This window comes from Aegilops tauschii, chromosome 4 (assembly GCF_002575655.3).
Source record: "Aegilops tauschii subsp. strangulata cultivar AL8/78 chromosome 4, Aet v6.0, whole genome shotgun sequence".
In the NCBI taxonomy this organism is placed as follows: Eukaryota; Viridiplantae; Streptophyta; class Magnoliopsida; order Poales; family Poaceae; genus Aegilops; species Aegilops tauschii.
This window is the reverse complement of record NC_053038.3, coordinates 526,058,067-526,077,621: the sequence shown is the minus strand read 5'-3', so window position 1 is coordinate 526,077,621 and position 19,555 is coordinate 526,058,067. Positions and strand designations below refer to the sequence as shown.

At 47.8% G+C, this 19,555-nt stretch overlaps 1 non-coding gene across 1 annotated transcript; it reads left to right on the top strand.

Moving 5' to 3' along the window:
• Nucleotides 1–1,764: 1,764 nt before the first annotated feature.
• On the top strand, nucleotides 1,765–19,525 carry LOC109732375 (uncharacterized). The gene is made up of 4 exons (XR_012182749.1): nucleotides 1,765–2,229; nucleotides 18,557–18,625; nucleotides 19,192–19,335; nucleotides 19,416–19,525. It is a non-coding gene; the product is annotated as an uncharacterized protein (transcript).
• The last annotated feature ends 30 nt before the right edge of the window (nucleotides 19,526–19,555 follow it).

The window sequence follows — 19,555 nt, the reverse complement described above, 5'->3', positions numbered from 1 at the left end:
TTGCCGCGTCGTCGACATCGCTCCCACCGTCATCGTTGACACAGAAGCCTGGTCGCCACAACCGCCACCATCCACGGGTCGCGCCCACCGATGCCGGGCTCCCAAGACGAAGCCCCCAAGAGGGAAAACGACGCCAAAGCGCCGCCATCGTCCGATCACAGATCAAGGGTTTCCCCCGGAGAGGCCGAGATGGCCGGATCCGTGTAGGAGGGGAGCGGCAACAAAACAGCGATGCCTCCAGGAAGGTCAACGACGGCCACAGCCGCCGCCATCACTGGTCACGGCACAAGACCGGGACAGGGTCTTCACCCAAGCTCCCACACCACCTCAGCCACACATCATCCCGCACCGGCACCAGCGAGCCCACCAACCACCACCACCATCGGAGCTGCCCAACGACGAATCAGCATCACCCACAGCTGGGGCGCTCTTCGCCGACAACCCGGGCCCCCGACCCGCACATCACCAGGGCGTCCTCGCGACGTCCTGCCGCGCCCCTCGCTGCCGAAGCCGCCGCCCGAGCCCGCCCCCGCACCACAGGGCTGGCAGGCTCGTCCACGCATCGCCACACAGCCTCCCTCGAGGAAGTGCAGCCACGCCTCCACCGGCCGCAGAAGAGAAGTTGCGCGCCGCCCGTCCCGTGCGACGCCGCCGCGTCGCCGTCCTCACTCGTGGCACACCGCCGCTGCCACGAGCCTGCAGACGCCGGCCGGAACAGCCGTGTCCCGACCAGCCTGCCCCCCCCACGGTGGCCCGCCGCAAGGCCTGCCTGCGCCGGCGAGCCGCCGCGCCCCACGCGCGCCTCCCACCGCCATCCCACGCGGACCACAGGCGCCGCTCGTCGCCGTGCCAGATCCGCGCCCGGCCGCGCCCGCCCACAGCACCGTGGCGCCAGGAAGCAGCGGCACCTGCGAGACGCCACCTCTGCGCCGACCGGCCGGCCACCATCTCCGTGCCGACGGGCCAAACGCCGCTGCCCGACCCGAGCTCGGCCCCCAGATCCACCGCGAGTCAACGCCCCGCCTCGAGCGCACGCGAGAACCAGCAGAAACGCACGGCGGCCTCCTCGGGTGGCGGCGAGGTAGGGGGGGAGGGGGACTCGGCGGCGCGACCGGGGGTTCCCCCGTGTCGCCAGAAGAGGAGGGGCGACGCGGGGGGGGGGGGGGGGGGGGGATGAAGGACGCGTGCTTTGACTTGCTCATCAACTCTCCCACCAAAGTAGACGAGGCCTCCCCCTAAAAAAAAACTAGACGAGGCCATGGCGATCGACACACGACTTCGATCGATCATGTCTCCAGAAGCTGCCCTGCTCTGTTGAAGGAGTTGATGTCCCACTCTTCTACTCTCACTGACAAGGTAGCGCACCTGTCTGCCTAGCTACAAGAAGAGTCTGGTGAGCGCATGTACTAAAACCTCCAAGCACAAGAAGAGAAAGCTTTGCTGACGCTTATATTCTGTACTAACTACTAAGTACTCCCTGATAAGTGTCGTGCTTTTAGTTTAAATTTAAAACTAAAACCATGACACTTATTTTGGGACAAAATGGTACATGAACATGACACTAGTAGAAAAAGGGTCAAATCTCTACTATCTAAAGGAAACGTAGTGTTCCGTTTCCCCTCTTACGTTCGTCAAGCCTTTCGTACGACCCCCTCGCTCCCGATTTTCTTTCCTCCCGTCCCGACCCACCTCTCGTTCACAGGATCCGGATGGACCCCTTCCGGTCTCCTCTGTCTTTAGGTGAGCGTGCTCAAAATCCCCCTCGACCCTGGCTGCATCAGGCGACTCAGCGACCCCACCGCCGGCCTCCGCCCTCTGCGCACCGGCGACCTCCCCTCCCCTCCTCTCCCTTCCCTTCCCTTCCCCCATATCGAGAAGGGAGGCCATGGTGCTCCCGACACGGCTGGATCCAGACCAAGCCCGTGGGGTTCCAGCTCGACCTCCTCGCAGCGACCACGGCGGCGGGATCCGCGGATCCATGGCCACGGCGGTGCGAGCGCGCAGACGCAGCCTTGAGAAGGGAGGAGGCAGGGCGGCCATGGCGTTCCCGCCGCAGCCGGGTCACTGGCTCCACCACGAGCTCCTCGCAGTTGTCAGTGACGACGGCGACTCCGAACCCTAGCGGACGCTCCTGCTCGTCTTCCTCCACACCTCTGCTCGTGCCCGTTTTCCTCGGCGCCATATTCAGCACCTACAAGAACGCAGCTTCCTCTCCCGCGACAGGGGATGGTAACATCTCAAACCCCCCATCCTTCCTTCCCTTCCACTCTGCTCCGTGATGCAAAATTTTCTCTTTTTTTCATGATTCACCACTCGCAATGGAGTTGCAAGCAGGAGGGATGTGGGTCAGGCATCTGTATGTGCTGCTGAATTTGTTTGATGGTTCTTGATTGTTGAGTAATTCTTGTTAGTTGTTATATGTGCTGCTGAACTCGCCGTCAGGGACTTGATTCATGTTGGTTGCTGAATTCATTGTTGATTGTTGATTGTCGAGAGAAAATCCAGGTGAGTGGTTATATGCTAGCGCTGGCTCAACCCGCAGTCCTTTTTAAAATGTCTAATCTGAGAAAAAAAGGAAACACTAGCGGGCAGCACACACGAGCACGGGCTCGTTCGATGCGTATGGGTAGGGCGCCGCCGGCCGCATTCCTCCTGCTCATGTGCCTTTGATTTGGATCGAAGTCACGGCGGTAGTGGTGTGGCGGCAGCGGGGTAGGAGGCGAGGGTGGCGGCGATGGGGGTGAGGCCTGAAGATGAGGTTGTCCTTGTAGGAGGATGCCGGGGACGGGCAGCGCGATGAGGGTGGCGCATCGAAGTTGGAGACCGGCGTGTGTTCCGGCAAAGGGTGGAGGGGCAGCCGCGCGGTGGTGGGTAGCACACTAGTAGGAAAAGGGGCTTTTACCCCGGTTCATAAGGGCCTTTAGTCCCAGTTCTAGAACCGGGGCTAAAGGGTCATTACTAATGCCCTAGCCCTTTAGTCCCGGTTCTTACACGAACCGGGACTAAAGGCCGTCCACGTGGCCGGTGCGGGGAGCCCAGGCAGGAGGGCCTTTGGTCCCGGTTGGTGCCACCAACCGGGACCAATAGGCATCCACGCGTCAGCAGCTGGCAGGAGCTGAGGTTTTTGTTTTTGTTTTGAAAGGGGGTGGTTTAGGGGTTTTGGGGGGTTAATTTAGGTGTTTCATATATTGTGTTAGCTAGCTAATTAATAGAGAGAAGTGTCCTCTCTTATCTCCGTGCTTGGTCGACGCTACGTACTATATACGTATGGAGAGGAGTAGACACGCTAGCTAGTAATCAAATGAAGGAAACAGAAGATCGTCATGAACATATGCATACAGAGAGAAGTGATATCGATCACCTCTCCTTCTCCGAGATATTGGTCGACAACAAGTTCTCGTATATCTATCCGACACTACCGGCTACATATATACAATAATTATCTCTTACAATACAATCTCCTAATTAAATTGTAGGAACACAGGGTCCACATAGTATTCTCCGTTTTCAGCGATCACGTGGTCAAGGAAGAATGCCGCCAATTCCTCTTGAATTCCTCGCATATGATCTAGTGCTAGGAGTTCATCCCGCTTTCGAAACATCTAATTTGAAGAAGGGGGTCAATACATATATATATATGAATAAATGAAACTCAACACAAATGATGGTAATAAAATAAAATTGTGAATATTATTGCTTACGCACTTCATATTGTTCTTCAGTGTAGCCCCGCTCACAGGTCGTGTAGCGGATGGACTCGCAAACGTAGTATCCACAGTAATTATTCCCGGGTTCCTGCCACAACCACTTTACAAGAAATAGAGGTCAATCAAACTGATAAGCAATGCTAAATGGTATTGATGAAACTAGCGCTTGAATCACTAGGAGATGCGCGGAACATGCTACTATAGTACTTACTTTCGGGTGATTAAATTGCAGCTTCTTCGGCAGTCCCGGAGCTTTTGAGGTGAATTTTCTCCAAACCCTGCCAGACAAAGAAAACAATTACTTGATATCAGGAAATGAACAAAGTTGCCGATATGGTGGATAATGATCGATTTAACTTACTTCTCGAGCATTTGAGTCATGTTCGCATAGTCCTGAGGATCTTTTCGTCTCGAGTCTAAGACGGTTACTACTCCCTCCTCAAGCTTAATCTCTAGGAGAATATAGTGGAAGCTGCGCATGCATGCATAAGTCATCAATTACATTACCATAACCTGGACTAATAAGGGAAACCGAATATGCACAAGATAGTAACACTCACTTGAAGTTGTAAGGAAAGAGTATTATATCTTTGTTTTGATTTAATACCAACGATTGTAGCAAGTTGGCCTCGGCTTCTTTGGGATGTTTTTCAACCGTATATGCATCTATGAGATTTGTGTTAATGAACCCAATATCACCGATTTGTCTTTTCTTCAATTCGGCGATCTTCAATCTGCATAATATAGTGAGGATAAGTATAAATACATGCAATGAAAGAGCTGACCTATATAGAGAGACTTAATGACAGAAGTAGTACTACTTACAGACAGTAGCAAGTGATCGTTGTTTTATCGAGGGCCTTTTGATTGTAAAACTGGAAGAAATCCTCAAATGGAACATTTAGCAGATCAATTCCAACGAGGTCATGCTCCGATTTAACTCTCAGCGTCAAAGTATCCATCCCATCAGACTCTCTGCAGGTTTTCATGTACCAATCATGTAGTCTTCGCATCATCGTGCTTAGAGATCTTTCATCTTTGACGAGAGGATTCCCGTAAAGGTATTTGTGTTCGTCCACCTCCATGATTTCATAATGTACATCGTCGGGCAGGTAATCTCCAAGATTGCTATAACTGGGCACCATACTCGGATCATTAGCGGCGATGTCTTTTGACACCTTGAGCGGGGGCACGATTGGTTCGCTTGTTCGCCGAGCTGGGCAATTTTTTTCCCAGCTCATCGTTCTTTTAACCTTTTATCACTGACAGTACTTCCCGACCGCTCCGCTTCGGCATATGTCTTTGCAAGAATGCTCTCATAGTTGCCTCTCGGCGGAGACTTTGGTGGTTTTGTTAGGGCAGCCAGAGTGCGCTTTGCTTTCACCGGATCTACCTTCTCCTCCGGAGGTGGATGTTTCTTTGCTTTCACCCCTTCAAAGAAGTTTGTCACTTCGGCTCACACGATCTTCCTGGTTTCCTCCTCGGTCCTCTCGTATGGTAACTTCTCTGGAGTCTTCAGAGAAGGACTGAATCTGTATTGCCTCCCGCCTCTGGCAGCTGTACTGCTAGACGCCAGCAGAGCAGACGGAGCGGCTGCGGCTGTCTTCTTTCCTTGCTTACAAGGCGGAGGAGAAGGACTACGACGCGCCGGAGCAGCCGCAGCGGCGGCGGGTCTCTTCCGCCCTTGCTGACGAGGCGGAGAAGGAGGAGGCTGGCTGCTCTGGCGCGCCGGCGCTGGCGGAGAAGGAGGCGGAGTGCCGCCACGCGCCGGAGAAGGAGGCTGAGTGCCCTGATCACTTGCCGGAGGAGGAGGCGGAGTGCCCTTACTCGCCGGAGCCGTCCAGTTCGGAAGCTTGATGAGCTCCTTCCGCCATAGGCATGGAGTCTTCAGAGCTAAACCCAGCCGAGTCTCCCCTTCACCGGTAGGGTGGTCAAGCTGGAGCTCCTCAAATCCCTCCGTTATTTCATCCACCATCACCCTAGCATATCCTTCTGGAATCGGCCGGCAGTGGTAGGTTGTGCCGGGTTCAGGAGGTAAAACAGAGCCAACAGCCGCCTTGACTTTGAAGTTCTGCCATTCCGCCATAAGGTGGCAATGTTGAGACTCCGTGATAGCATCCACGGGGTAGCTAGCAGGAGCCGCATGCTCCAGCTGAAGCAGCTCGGTGGAAGCCACGCTGCTTCTCCGCTGAGATGGCGGTGTAGCTTCGGGGGCAGTTTCGGCATGTCGATTGCTGTCTCGTTCCTCTAGCGCTTGAACCCTTTCGTGCATCTTATGAATTTGGATCTGCTCCACTTTTTTCCTCCTCTCCTGGCTTTTGTAACCGCCCGCGTCCGGAAAACCAGCCTTCGACGGAACGGAGCCTGGCGTGCCTCGTGTCCGTCCAGGGTGCTCAGGATTCCCGAGGGCCATTGTGAGCTCGTCGTTCTCTCTGTCTGGAACGAACGTCCCTTCCTGCGCTCTATCGATATATTGCTGAATCTTCTTGACTGGTATTCTCAAAAGCTCGTTCGTCCAAACGCACCTCCCTGATACAGGGTCCAAGGTTCCGCCAGCCCCGAAGAACCAAGTCCGGCAATGGTCTGTCCAGTTCATTGTCTGTGGTTCGATCCCTTTTTCAAGCAGATCATTCTCGGCCTTGGCCCACTTAGGTCGGGCTTTCAGGTAGCCACCTGACCCCGTGCGATGGTGAAGCTTCTTCTTCGCAGCATTCTTCTTGTTTGTCGCTGACATCTTCTTACTCTTTTCCGATGTCTTGTGGGCCACAAATGCGGGCCAGTGATCTCTGATCTTCTCATACCGGCCGATGAATTCTGGTGTCTCTTCTTTGTCGACAAACGTTTTCAGCTCATTCTTCCACCTCCTGAATAGGTCTGCCATCTTCTTAAGAGCATGAGACTTGATTAATTGCTCTATAACTGGCTTCTCCGGATCCTCCTCTGGCGGTAGGGTGAAATTTGCCTTCAGCTCAGTCCAAAGATCATCTTTCTGCATATCATTGACATAAGACACCTCAGGGTCTTCCTTCTTAGGCTTATACCATTGGTGGATGCTGATCGGGATCTTGTCCCTAACTAGAACCCCGCACTGAGCAGCAAATGCATCCTTTGTCCGGAGGGGTTCAATCGGTTGGCCGTCGCGCGCGATTGCTGTGATCTCAAACCTTTCATCCGGGCGCAACTTTCTCTTTGGGCCTCGTCTCTTTACCGAAGTTGTGCTCGATCCGGAGGGCTAGAAAAAAGAAGAAAGACGAGTGTTAATTAATATGTGTACATACCAAAACAATGAATGCATCAATTAGCTAGTCAGCACAGGCTTAACTAATATATTTACCTAGCCGGACTCTGTTCGGTCACCGGAGCCATCACCACGGGCTCCTTCTTGCACCAGCATTGGGTCACCGGAGCCATCATAATCATGTCTTTCCTCCTCCACTCTTCGATCACCGTAGCCTGCTTCTTCACCCTGTTCTTCCAGACCATCATTGTCGTTAAGATACGACAAGATATCACCTCCGGCTAAGATTATGTCCCCCAACACCTCTTCTGCTTGCTCATCTCGTCCGTGCTCCATTGTTTCTGCAAATATTACAACATGGCAATTATTACACAAACATGACAGCAGGTGGATATATTAGTGCAAACGTAGACCTAGCTTATTCCGGGTTTGGGGTGGCCTAGGCAACGCTTCAAGGGTAGGGGCGCGGCGGGAGGGGGTAGGAGACCGACATCGTTTTTTTCTAGGGTTTGGGTGTCCTCGAGAGTTTTTGTCGAGCGAGAGGGCCGGGGGGTGCTCCCGTGGTATAAGTTATCACGGTCGAGAGGGGGTATAAATATCGACCGTCCATCATGTCGAAGTTATCTGGGAGGGAGTTATATATATCGACAACGACGACATACATACATGGGAAAATAATGTTATCGGGGTATATCGACCCCCCCCCCCCACGTGTTGAAGTTATCGGGAGGGGGTTATATCGACAACGACGACATACGTACATGGGAAAATAATATTATCGGTGGGGAGGGGGTATATCGACCCCCCTCGTGTTGAAGTTATCGGGAGAGGGGTATATCGACGACGACAGACCCGATAAAACATAAGAAAACGAAGAAGAAATAAAAAGAGGAGAAGAAGAAAGGAATAGAGGAGAGAAGAAGACTTCTCTTCTTTTTCTTCTTTTTTCCTCTTCTTATTTATTTCTCCTCTTCTTCCTCTCCTCTTCTTCTCCTTTCTTCCTCTTCTTATTTTCCCTTTTCCTCTCCTTCTTTTTCTTCTTCTTCCTTTCCTAGCTAGATATATAAAACTTTTCTAAAAATGTAACTTTTGCATATAAAACTTTTCCATGGATCATCATTTCTCATATATATCCATCTATAGCCACATACATATATAAATGGAAAAAAATGCTATGAACAAAAATACATATATACTTGGTAAATATTCTATGAACATCGTTTCTCATATATATCAATGCATACATCCATGGATCATCATTGCTCATATATCCATAGTCATATATAAAAACTTTCTGTATATGAACAAAAAAACATTTTTTGACATATTTAGCACATTCTAAATTTTCCTAATTCTTTTACAACCACAAAAATTACTCCAACTTCATGACAGTACCACACTCCATTTCACCAAAAACCTTCTGATCCATAGTTCAAAATTTTCAAATTCCATTCAAATGAAATTTGAACCAGATTCAAATTCCTTGCTGAAAACCTATTCTAAACCAATCCAAAAATTCTGAAATTTTGCCATCACCTTTGTCTTGCATCAGTACCTCACCACAAAAAATATCATAAATTCTAAAAATGCCCAAAGCCATCTAGCATTTGATCAAACACCCTCTATATGCAATGTTCATATCTGTAAAAAAATTCAGAAAATTGGTCGGCGTCTTGCTGCTGCTCCACTCCTTCTCCTCTCCTCTCCTTATCCTCTCCTTCTGCTCTTCAATGCGTCGGGGCCGGCGACGACCATGGAGCAGGGGCGGCAGAGAGCAAGGGGCACTCGGGCGCAAGAGCGGCGCTCGATCGGGACCATGGGAAAGGGGGGGCTCACTTCGAGGGGGGCGGCGATGGCAGGAGTCCGGCGACGAGGACGGCGGGCTCGGGGCGGCACACGGTGACGGGGACGGTGGTCTCGGGACGGCAGGCGGCGACAGGGACGTGGAGGGGTGGGCTCGGGGAGGCACGCGGCGACGGGGACGATGAGGACGGCGGGCTGAGGTATGCCGGCGACGAGGACGGCGCGGGCTCGGGGAGGCGACGGCGTTGGCGGCGGCGTAGACGACGACGAGGAGCGCGCGAGCGATTTGGGCAGCCTGCCGGCGGGGGCAACTGGCGAGGGAGGCGACGGAGATGTGAAATTTTCACAGGTCTTGGTTATATAGCAAGGGCATTGGTCCCGGTTCGTGGCACCAACCGGGACCAATGCTACCCTTTAGTCCCGGTTGGTGCCACCAACCGGGACCAAAGGTCCCTTTTCAGCAGCCCACAGGGTGGGAAGCGGCGGCCTTTGGTCCCGGTTGGTGGCACCAACCGGGACTAAAGGGGGGGCATTGGTCCCGGTTGGTGCCACGAACCGGTACCAATGCCCCCTTTAGTCCCGGTTGGTGCCACCAACCGGGACCAAAGGCCTTGCGCTGCCCACGACCAAAAGTTTAGTCCCACCTCGCTAGTTGAGCAGGGCTCAGAGTGGTTTATAAGCCCCACTGCGGCTGCCCTCTCGAGCTCCTCTCAAATGCAGACTTACGGACCTAATGTCACACTGTGCTGTCTGTGGGCCTATTGGGCCTTCTGCGGGCCTGAATCCTGGCCCAGGTTGGGTTTCTAGTCGTATTCAGGCCGTGGTGGCCCAATAGGTGGCAGTTTTTTTTAATTTTTTTTCCAGTTTTTTGGTTCTGTTTTTTGCATTATTTATTTTCTTTTGTTTTTTGCTTTATTTTTTAATTCTTTGTGCTTTTAGGTCAGAAAATTTATAAACTTTCTGTTAGTGCCATTAGTTTTCAAATTTAAATAGTTAAAATTTGAATTCTATGAAATTTGTGTGAATCACAAGTTTGTGATTAACTTTACTATAAAAATAGTTTTTTTTTCTTCAGTTTTTTTGTTTTGTTTTTTGCATTATTTTTCAATTCTTTTTGCTTTTAGGTCAGCAAAATTACAAACTGTCTGTTAGTGCCATTAGTTTTAGAAAAAAATATAAACTTTCTATTAGTGCCATTAGTTCTTTATGAAAATTCTTTTTGCTGTATTTAGTTTTTTTGTTTTCTTTTTGCTATATTTATTTTGTTTTATTTCTACTTACAACAAAAAACTTATTTACTTTATTTTATTTTGTTTCTAATTACTTATTTATTTTACTTTATGATAATTCTTTTTGCTACTAAAGTTTCTATCAAAAAAAGTTCTTTATGAAAATTCTTTTTGCTTTTAATGATTTTGAAACGAAAATACTTCGATAATTTTAGTTGCATCAATTTTATATGATTTTAGTTTCAATAATAATAGAGGTTTCTTATAATGTTTTGAACAGAAAATACTTTGTTAATTTTAGTTTCATAAATTTTATTAAAGTTTATTTTATTTTGTCGGAACACAAGAAGTCCGGAGTTGTAATAAGTTATTAAAAATAAAAAAGAGGCGCAATGCTCGTTGAATTGCTTTAAGCCTTTCGGAATAGTGTAGACTGCACTGCACATAGCTCGATGCAGTCTACCTTATTCCTCAAGGCTTGAAGCTAAGCAACGTGATCATTGCGCCTCTTCTTCATATTCTCTGCACTCAGGGCTTATAAACCGCTCCTAGTGCCTCTCAGCTAGCGAGGTGGGACTAAAAAACTGCTTAGTAAGAAACTCTAGTACCGGTTCGTGCCACGAACAGGTACTAAAGGTGCTCGTGGGGCCACAGCCTCATTAGTACCGGTTCGTGGCACCAACAGGGACCAAAGGGTGGAATTAGTCCCGGTTCGTGCCACCAACCGGGACCAATGGCCTTGCACAGCGGCGTGGTGGTGAGTTTAGTCCCACCTCGCTAGCTAAGAGAGAGCCGCACCTGTTTATAAGGTGCGGTGCGGCTGAGCTGTCGAGCTCCTCTCTAAAGCAGGCTTACGGGCCTAACCTCTCTGTACATGCCTGTGGGCCTACTGGGCCTTCTGCGGGCCTGAATCCTGGCCCATGGATGGGTTTCTAATCGTATTCAGGCCGTGGTGGCCCAGTAGGTGGCATAATTTTTAATTTTTGGCCTGTTATTTTTCATGCATTTACTAATTATTTTGAGCTATAAGACCCTAAAATTGAAAAGCATTTCAAATGAACTCTGAAAAGGTTGAAAGTTGGCATGGTATCATCATTTCATCCACATAGCATGTGCAAGAAAGTTGAGAGGGTTACGGCAAAAACTAGATGCACTTCTTGTACAAAACGGACAATGGTATCATACTCGTCTATTACAAAGTTGGCATGGTATCATCATAATAGTTGCGGGAGAAAGTCTTCACTTTTTCTTCGCTTGTGTCATTTGCTTATTGCGCCGTAACCATGGATAATCTTCATCGTTTATCAGGATGCTTGGGTCAGCCTTGACTTTGAAGGGAGGAATTTCATGAAACTTTTCATAATCTTCAGACATGTCTGTCTTGCCCTCCACTCCCACAATGTCCCTTTTTCCTGAAAGAACTATGTGGCGCTTTGGCTCATCGTATGATGTATTCTCTTCCTTATCTTTTCTTTTCCTCGGTCTGGTAGACATGTCCTTCACATAGATAACCTGTGCCACATCATTGGCTAGGACGAACGGTTCGTCAGTGTACCCAAGATTGTTCAGATCCATTGTTGTCATTCCGTACTGTGGGTCTACCTGTACCCCGCCTCCTGACAGATTGACCCATTTGCACTTAAACAAAGGGACCTTAAAATCATGTCCGTAGTCAAGTTCCCATATGTCCATTATGTAACCATAATATGTGTCCTTTCCCCTCTCGGTTGCTGCATCAAAGCGGACACCGCTGTTTTGGTTGGTGCTCTTTTGATCTTGGGCGATCGTGTAAAATGTATTCCCATTTATCTCGTATCCTTTGTAAGTCAATACAGTCGAAGATGGTCCCCTGGACAACGAGTACAACTCATCACAAATAGTGGTGTCACCTCTGAGACGTGTTTCCAACCAACTGCTGAAAGTCCTGATGTGTTCACATGTAATCCAGTCGTCACACTGCTCCGGGTGTTTGGAGCGCAGACTGTTCTTGTGTTCATCGACATACGGGGTCACCAAGGTAGAGTTCTGTAGAACTGTGTAGTGTGCTTGAGACCAAGAATATCCGTCCCTGCATATTATTGAGTCCCCCCTCCAAGCGTGCCTTTTCCAGTCAGTCTCCCCTCATACCGCGATTTAGGGAGACCTATCTTCTTAAGGCCAGGAATGAAGTCAACACAAAACCCAATGACATCCTCTGTTGGATGGCCCATGGAGATGCTTCCTTCTGGCCTAGCGCGGTTACGGACATATTTCTTTAGGACTCCCATGAACCTCTCAAAGGGGAACATATTGTGTAGAAATACGGGCCCCAGAATGACAATCTCGTCGACTAGATGAACTAGGACGTGCGTCATGATATTGAAGAAGGATGGTGGGAACACCAGCTCGAAACTGACAAGACATTGTGCCACATCACTCCTTAGCCTTGGTATGATTTCTGGATCGATCACCTTCTGAGAGATTGCATTGAGGAATGCACATAGCTTCACAATGGCTAATCGGACGTTTTTCGGTAGAAGCCCCCTCAATGCAACTGGAAGCAGTTGCGTCATAATCACGTGGCAGTCATGAGACTTTAGGTTCTGGAACTTTTTCTCTGGCATATTTATTATTCCCTTTATATTTGACGAGAAGCCAGTCGGGACCTTCATATTGAGCAGGCATTCAAAGAAGATTTCTTTCTCTTCTTTCGTAAGAGCGTAGCTGGCAGGACCTTTATAGTGCTTCGGAGGCATGCCGTCTTTTTCGTGCAAACGTTGCAGGTCCTCCCGTGCCTCAGGTGTATCTTTTGTCTTCCCATACACGCCCAAGAAGCCTAGCAGGTTCACGCAAAGGTTCTTCGTCACGTGCATCATGTCGATTGAAGAGCGGACCTCTAGCTCTTTCCAGTAGGGTAGGTCCCAAAATATAGATTTCTTCTTCCACATGGGTGCGTGTCCCTCAGCGTCATTCGGAACAGCTAGTCCGCCGGGACCCTTTCCAAAGATTACGTGTAAATCATTGACCATAGCAAGTATGTGATCACCGGTACGCATGGCGGGCTTCTTCCGGTGATCTGCCTCGCCTTTGAAATGCTTGCCTTTCTTTCGACATTGATGGTTGGTCGGAAGAAATCGACGATGGCCCACGTACACATTCTTCCTGCTTTTGTCCAGGTATATACTTTCAGTGTCATCTAAACAGTGCGTGCATGCGTGGTATCCCTTGTTTGTCTGTCCTGAAAGGTTACTGAGAGCGGGCCAATCATTGATGGTTACAAACAGCAACGCGTGCAGGTTAAATTCCTCCTATTTGTGCTCATCCCACGTACGTACACCGTTTCCATTCCACAGCTGTAAAAGTTCTTCAACTAATGGCCTTAGGTACACATCAATGTCGTTGCCGGGTTGCTTAGGGCCTTGGATGAGAACTGGCATCATAATGAACTTCCGCTTCATGCACATCCAAGGAGGAAGGTTGTACATACATAGAGTCACGGGCCAGGTGCTGTGATTGCTGCTCTGCTCCCCGAAAGGATTAATGCCATCCGCGCTTAAACCAAACCATACATTCCTTGGGTCAGCTGCAAACTCAGCCCAGTACTTTCTTTGATTTTTCTCCACTACGACCCGTCAGCGGGTGCTCTCAACTTCCCGTCTTTCTTACGGTCCTCACTGTGCCATCGCATCAACTTGGCATGCTCTCATTTCTGAACAGACGTTTCAACCGTGGTATTATAGGAGCATACCGCATCACCTTCGCAGGAACCCTCTTCCTGGGGGGCTCGCCGTCAACATCACCAGGGTCATCTCGTCTGATCTTATACCGCAATGCACCGCATGCCGGGCATGCGTTCAGATCCTTGTACGCACCGCGGTAGAGGATGCAGTCATTAGGGCATGCATGTATCTTCTGCACCTCCAATCCTAGAGGGCATATGACCTTCTTTGCTGCGTATGTACTGTTGGGCAATTCGTTATCCTTTGGAAGCTTCTTCTTCAATATTTTCAATAGCTTCTCAAATCCTTTGTCAGGCACAGCATTCTCTGCCTTCCACTGCAGCAATTCCAGTACGGTACCGAGCTTTGTGTTGCCATCTTCACAATTGGGGTACAACCCTTTTTTGTGATCCTCTAACATGCGATCGAACTTCAGCTTCTCCTTTTGACTTTCGCATTGCGTCCTTGCATCGACTATGACCCGGCGGAGATCATCATCATCGGGCACTGGTTCCTCTTGATCTTCAGCAGCTTCCCCCGTTGCAGCATCATTGGGCACATCGTCTGGTTCCTCTTGATCTTCAGCAGCTTCCCCCGTTGCAGCATCACCGTATTCAGGGGGCACATAGTTGTCATCGTCCACTTCTTCTTCGCCGTCTTCCATCATAACCCCTATTTCTCCGTGCCTCGTCCAAACATTATAGTGTGGCATGAAACCATTGTAAAGCACGTGGGTGTGAAGGATTTTCCGGTCAGAGTAAGACTTCGTATTCCCACATATAGGGCATGGACAACACATAAAACCATTCTACTTGTTTGCCTCAGCCACTTCGAGAAAATCATGCACGCCCTTAATGTACTCGGAGGTGTGTCTGTCACCGTACATCCATTGCCGGTTCATCTGCGTGCATTATATATAATTAAGTGTGTCAAAAACCATTACAGAACATCATGAATAGATAATTAAGTGACCAAATTAATAGAAGTTCATCATCACAATAAAACCAAAGTACATACATAGTTCCCATCTAACAACATATATATAGCTCTCCAGAGCATCTAATTAATTAAACCATACATTGAAACTATGTAAAACATTTCAATGAGAAAACAAATGCGATCATAATCGCAACCAAGGTAACAATTGATCCAACGGCATAATGATACCAAGCCTCGGTATGAATGGCATATTTTCTAATCTTTCTAATCTTCAAGCGCATTGCATCCATCTTGATCTTGTGATCATCGACGACATCCGCAACATGCAACTCCAATATCATCTTCTCCTTGTCAATTTTTTTTATTTTTTCCTTCAAGTAATTGTTTTCTTCTTCAACTAAATTTAACCTCTCGACAATAGGGTCGGTTAGAATTTCCGGTTCAACCACCTCCTAGATAAATAAAATCTATGTCACGTTGGTCGGCATATTTGTCATAAACAATAAATGAACCAAATAGTTATAAAAAGATAATATATACCACATCCGAATCATAGACAGGACGAGGGCCGACGGGGGCGGATACCAAAACCATCGCACTATGTAATAAGAAGGAATAATAAAAGTAACAAAATTAGACAAGTATAAGTAAGATTTTTTTTCTTTCAGAAAGAAGATAAGAACAAGAGGCTCACCACGGTGGTGCTGGCGACGAGATCGGCGCGGGCGATCGACGGCGGTGAAGACGGGGACGGGACGTGACGGACCGCTAAACCTAGACAAATCTCGGGGAAAATGGAGCTCGGAGGTCGAGTTTCGATAGGACAAAGATTAACTAGTGTGGCTCAGACATTTCATCGAACTCCTCATGTGCATAGGAGGTGAGCTAGAGCACCCAAATGCCCTTCCCTCGCCGGCCAGAAAAAACAGAGCACTCTGGAGTGCTCTGCTGTGGCGATGGGGTATATATAGGGAACTCATTGGTCCCGGTTGGTGGCACCAACCGGGACTAAAAGCCTTTGGTCCCGGTTGGTGCCACGAACCGGGACCAATGCCCCCTTTAGTCCCGGTTGGTGGCACCAACCGGGACCAAAGGCCTTGTGCTGCCCTGCGTCAAAAGTTTAGTCCCACCTCACTAGTTGAGAGAGCTCGAGAGTGGTTTATAAGCGCTGCTGCGCCCACCCTCTCGAACTCCTCTCAACTGCAGGCTTTCGGGCCTAACTGTTCTCTTTGCCTGTGGGGCCTACTGGGCCTTCTGCGGGCCTGAATCCTGGCCCATGGATGGGTTTCTAGTCGTATTCAGGCCGTGGTGGCCCAGTAGGTGGCATAATTTTTTTCCTCTGTTTTTTTCTCTTTTGCTTTATTTGTTTTGTTTTGTTTCTACTTACAACAAAAAACTTATTTATTTTATTTCTAATTACTTATGTATTTTACTTTAATTATTTTATTTTTATTTATTTTACTGCTGCTATTTTTATTTATTTTACTGCTGCTATTTTTACTTAATTTATTAAGGTTTATTTATTGTAGTTACTATAGTTTATTTTATTTTATTTTATTAAGGTTTACGAGCTGTGGGAGGGACGAGGGGTGGCGACGTGCTGTGGGACACGATGCAGGGGCCGAGGAGGGAATTTAGGGTTAAGTTTTTATACGGGAACGGTTAGACGGGCTTTAGCGGGCTTTCACCGGGCTTGTGGGGTTTTACCAGGTCATCGATGAGAGTTTCCAAAAATGTCATTAGAAATCCGTCATGGATTAACAGGTTTCTTGTAGTGATATGTCGAGCACAATGAGTGGTGATCCTCCGGCCTCCCACTTGCACGCAACCGCCGCCACCCTCCCGCTCGCTCGCCGCCGCCGTCGTCACCAGTTCCGGCCATGGCGCCGCCGCTGCCGTCGTGCCCCTGAAGTCCTATTAATCTTGCCTGAAGGTGATCCTGTGTCAAATCCTGCACGATACCTCATCACTACAACACGTCCGCGGCGGTGTATGAGGCGTCCATGGCCCTGGTGGCGCCTTCAAGGGAGGACGCATGATCTTCAAGGGAGGACAGGCCATCAGATTCATCCACTTGGTAGCGTCTTTGTTCATCTAGGTTTGACGGTTCATCTTTTCATTATCTAGTCTCTCAGGGATGTCAAACGTACCCTCAACAACTAACGTCAGCATTTATTTTGTTCTGTAGTGAACCCCCTCGATGAATGCATGTCTGTTGCCGTGGCTAAAGAAAATTCTACATATCCACATCCTGATAACCAACAAGATAAGTAGCAGCTTTGATATGGAGGTATTTTCCTTCACTGCGTGCTTTTTCTTTGTTCCCTTTACTGTACTGTAGTAGCATTTGCTAAATTGCATTGAGAGAATAGGACGGCACAGCAAGCTAGGGCTTCAAGAAAACCAACCAAATTCCTTTTTTTTTGGGATCAACCAACCAAATTGCTGTAATAGCACGATCCGCAAGACCTAGAAGGGATCTATACATGACATCGGTGGCTTCTCCTCCGCCTGCTATTTGCCGCTTTGACACTGTTGACAGATCCGAGTTCCACCTGCTAGGCTCGAATGGTCGATGTTACGGGCAACTGTATGTGAATCCCACTTCCAAGGGATTGCCCTTCTCTATCCCAGATATGGCGGTTATGGAGTTGATGGCTCGTGTTTTTTTCTCTTTTGCTTTATTTGTTTTGTTTTGTTTCTACTTACAACAAAAAACTTATTTATTTTATTTCTAATTACTTATGTATTTTACTTTAATTATTTTATTTTTATTTATTTTACTGCTGCTATTTTTACTTAATTCATTAAGGTTTATTTATTGTAGTTACTATAGTTTATTTTATTTTATTAAGGTTTATTTAGTTTTATTTATTTTATTAAGGTTTATTTATTTTATAAATATAAAAAAATGAACATAGATGCGCTTATAGAGAAAATTAAACCTAAATTCACAGTAAATTTCAATTTACTGTGAATTTAGGTGAAATTCCCTGTATAAGGGCATCTATTTTCACTTTAAGAGAAGCTCAACAAGGCATAGAGGGACGGGCTTATAAACTGGTGTGAGCGCCCTTCGGTTAGCGAGGTGGGACTAAACACTGGCCGCAACTAGGACCAGCCCTTTAGTCCCGGTTTGTGGTATGAACCGGGACTAAAGGGTGGTGGGCCAGGAGCGTGGCCCATTGGTCCCGGTTTGTCCCACCAACCGGGACCAAAGGGTCCGGACGAACCGGGACCAATGCCCCCACGAGGCCCGGCAGGCCCCTGGCCGCACGTACCGGGACCAATGCTCACATTAGTCCCGGTTCGTGACTGAACCGGGACTAATGTGAATATTGCCCTCTGACCAAAGCCCAGTTTTCTACTAGTGGCAGCGGGTCCGTGTCCATGGCCGGACCACCGGGGCTGGGGGTTTCTTCCCGTATTGTTGATGAATATACTTGGGGATTCGTGATTCTTGTGTCCCTTGACTCGGTGCGAGATTCATTGGGATTTGGGCCGAGGAAGATGGGGGTGCGATTCGGGGGGATCATGCCTCGGATTCTTGGGGTCGCCGGGGATGCGGTGATTGAAGGAGAAGACGGTGGAGGGAGAGAGGGAGGGAGGAGGAGGGGGAGGCTTCGAATTTCAAAAAGAGACTTGGCTCGTTCGATACTGACAATTCCTTTGGTGCTGATTTTGAGTTGTTAACAACCCTTGATTGATGCAAATCTTAATTTTGTTTTATGTGGAGCATCAGTGTTGGGGATATCTTGTTAAACATCCAGTTCCCCTGACATGCATGAACTGTTCAGTATAGGATGCCCATCTTATGCAGCTATGTTTGCTCTGTTTACATTGTTTTCTATCATGTGTTATGTTTGCAACATTTCCCTATGCTCTGATTGATAATATATATTTTGATGTTTTTCCTAATTTGTGTGTGCCTTTGTTTTGTAGGAACTTGCCAAATCTTGGTCTGAAGGGAATGTTATCTCCTGAGATTGGACAGCTTACTATGCATTTTCTGTAAGCATATTCTATAGTCCCTCTGGTGACGTTTATTTTCTGAACACTTTGGTTTTGACATAACATGTTTCACGCTTTCAACCATAAGATAGTATTTGGTATTTCTGAAACTACCAACTGAATAAGAGTCATTTTGCACTTCGATATAGGCTATCATGCTGAGCACAGTAGTAAAGCTGAAACTTCATAGTGTGTATGTTTTCCTGATGAGGCTTATGACCTCAGCTTTTGAGCTGTCAATTAAGGCACATCAGTTAACTTGGTGTATGTTCTTTCTTGGAGTGTAGTTGGATACAAGACAGGTGTTTCTTCTTGGATCTAGGGGACTTTTGAGAATACAATTTTGCATGGATCAAATTCAAGTACATGATTATTTGATGGCAAACCAGTGCTTTATGTAGTTTTCCTATTGTTAGTACCATAGTAAATCTATCTGTTGAATTATGTATGCCCATTCAGGCACTCACCAAGAAAGCATCTTAATACTATTTCTTGTATCTTATGTACTTGTGAAATGATGTTCGCCCTTCAAACTTTTCTGATCTATTTTCCTTCCATCCATACAGTGTACTGCACAGGAACTTGTTCTATGGTATTATCCCTAGAGAGATGGGAGATTTACGAGAGCTGAAGGTGTTGGATCTGGGGTACAATAACTTCAATGGATCAATTCCATCAGAGCTAATAAACATTTTATCCCTGGAATTTATGTGCGTGCAAACTTTGATATATGTTTTTTTCATTTCTGTTTAACTTCAAAACTTGACTGACCTTACTATTTGAATTGCAGCTTTCTTAAAAGAAACAGACTTTATGGTGATTTACCTCTTGAACTAAATGAGCTCATCAGTCTGTGTGAGTCTCGGGTTCGCCACGGCAGGACTTTCTCAAATAGGATGCTGTCAGCGCCACGACGAGCAAGCAGAGCAA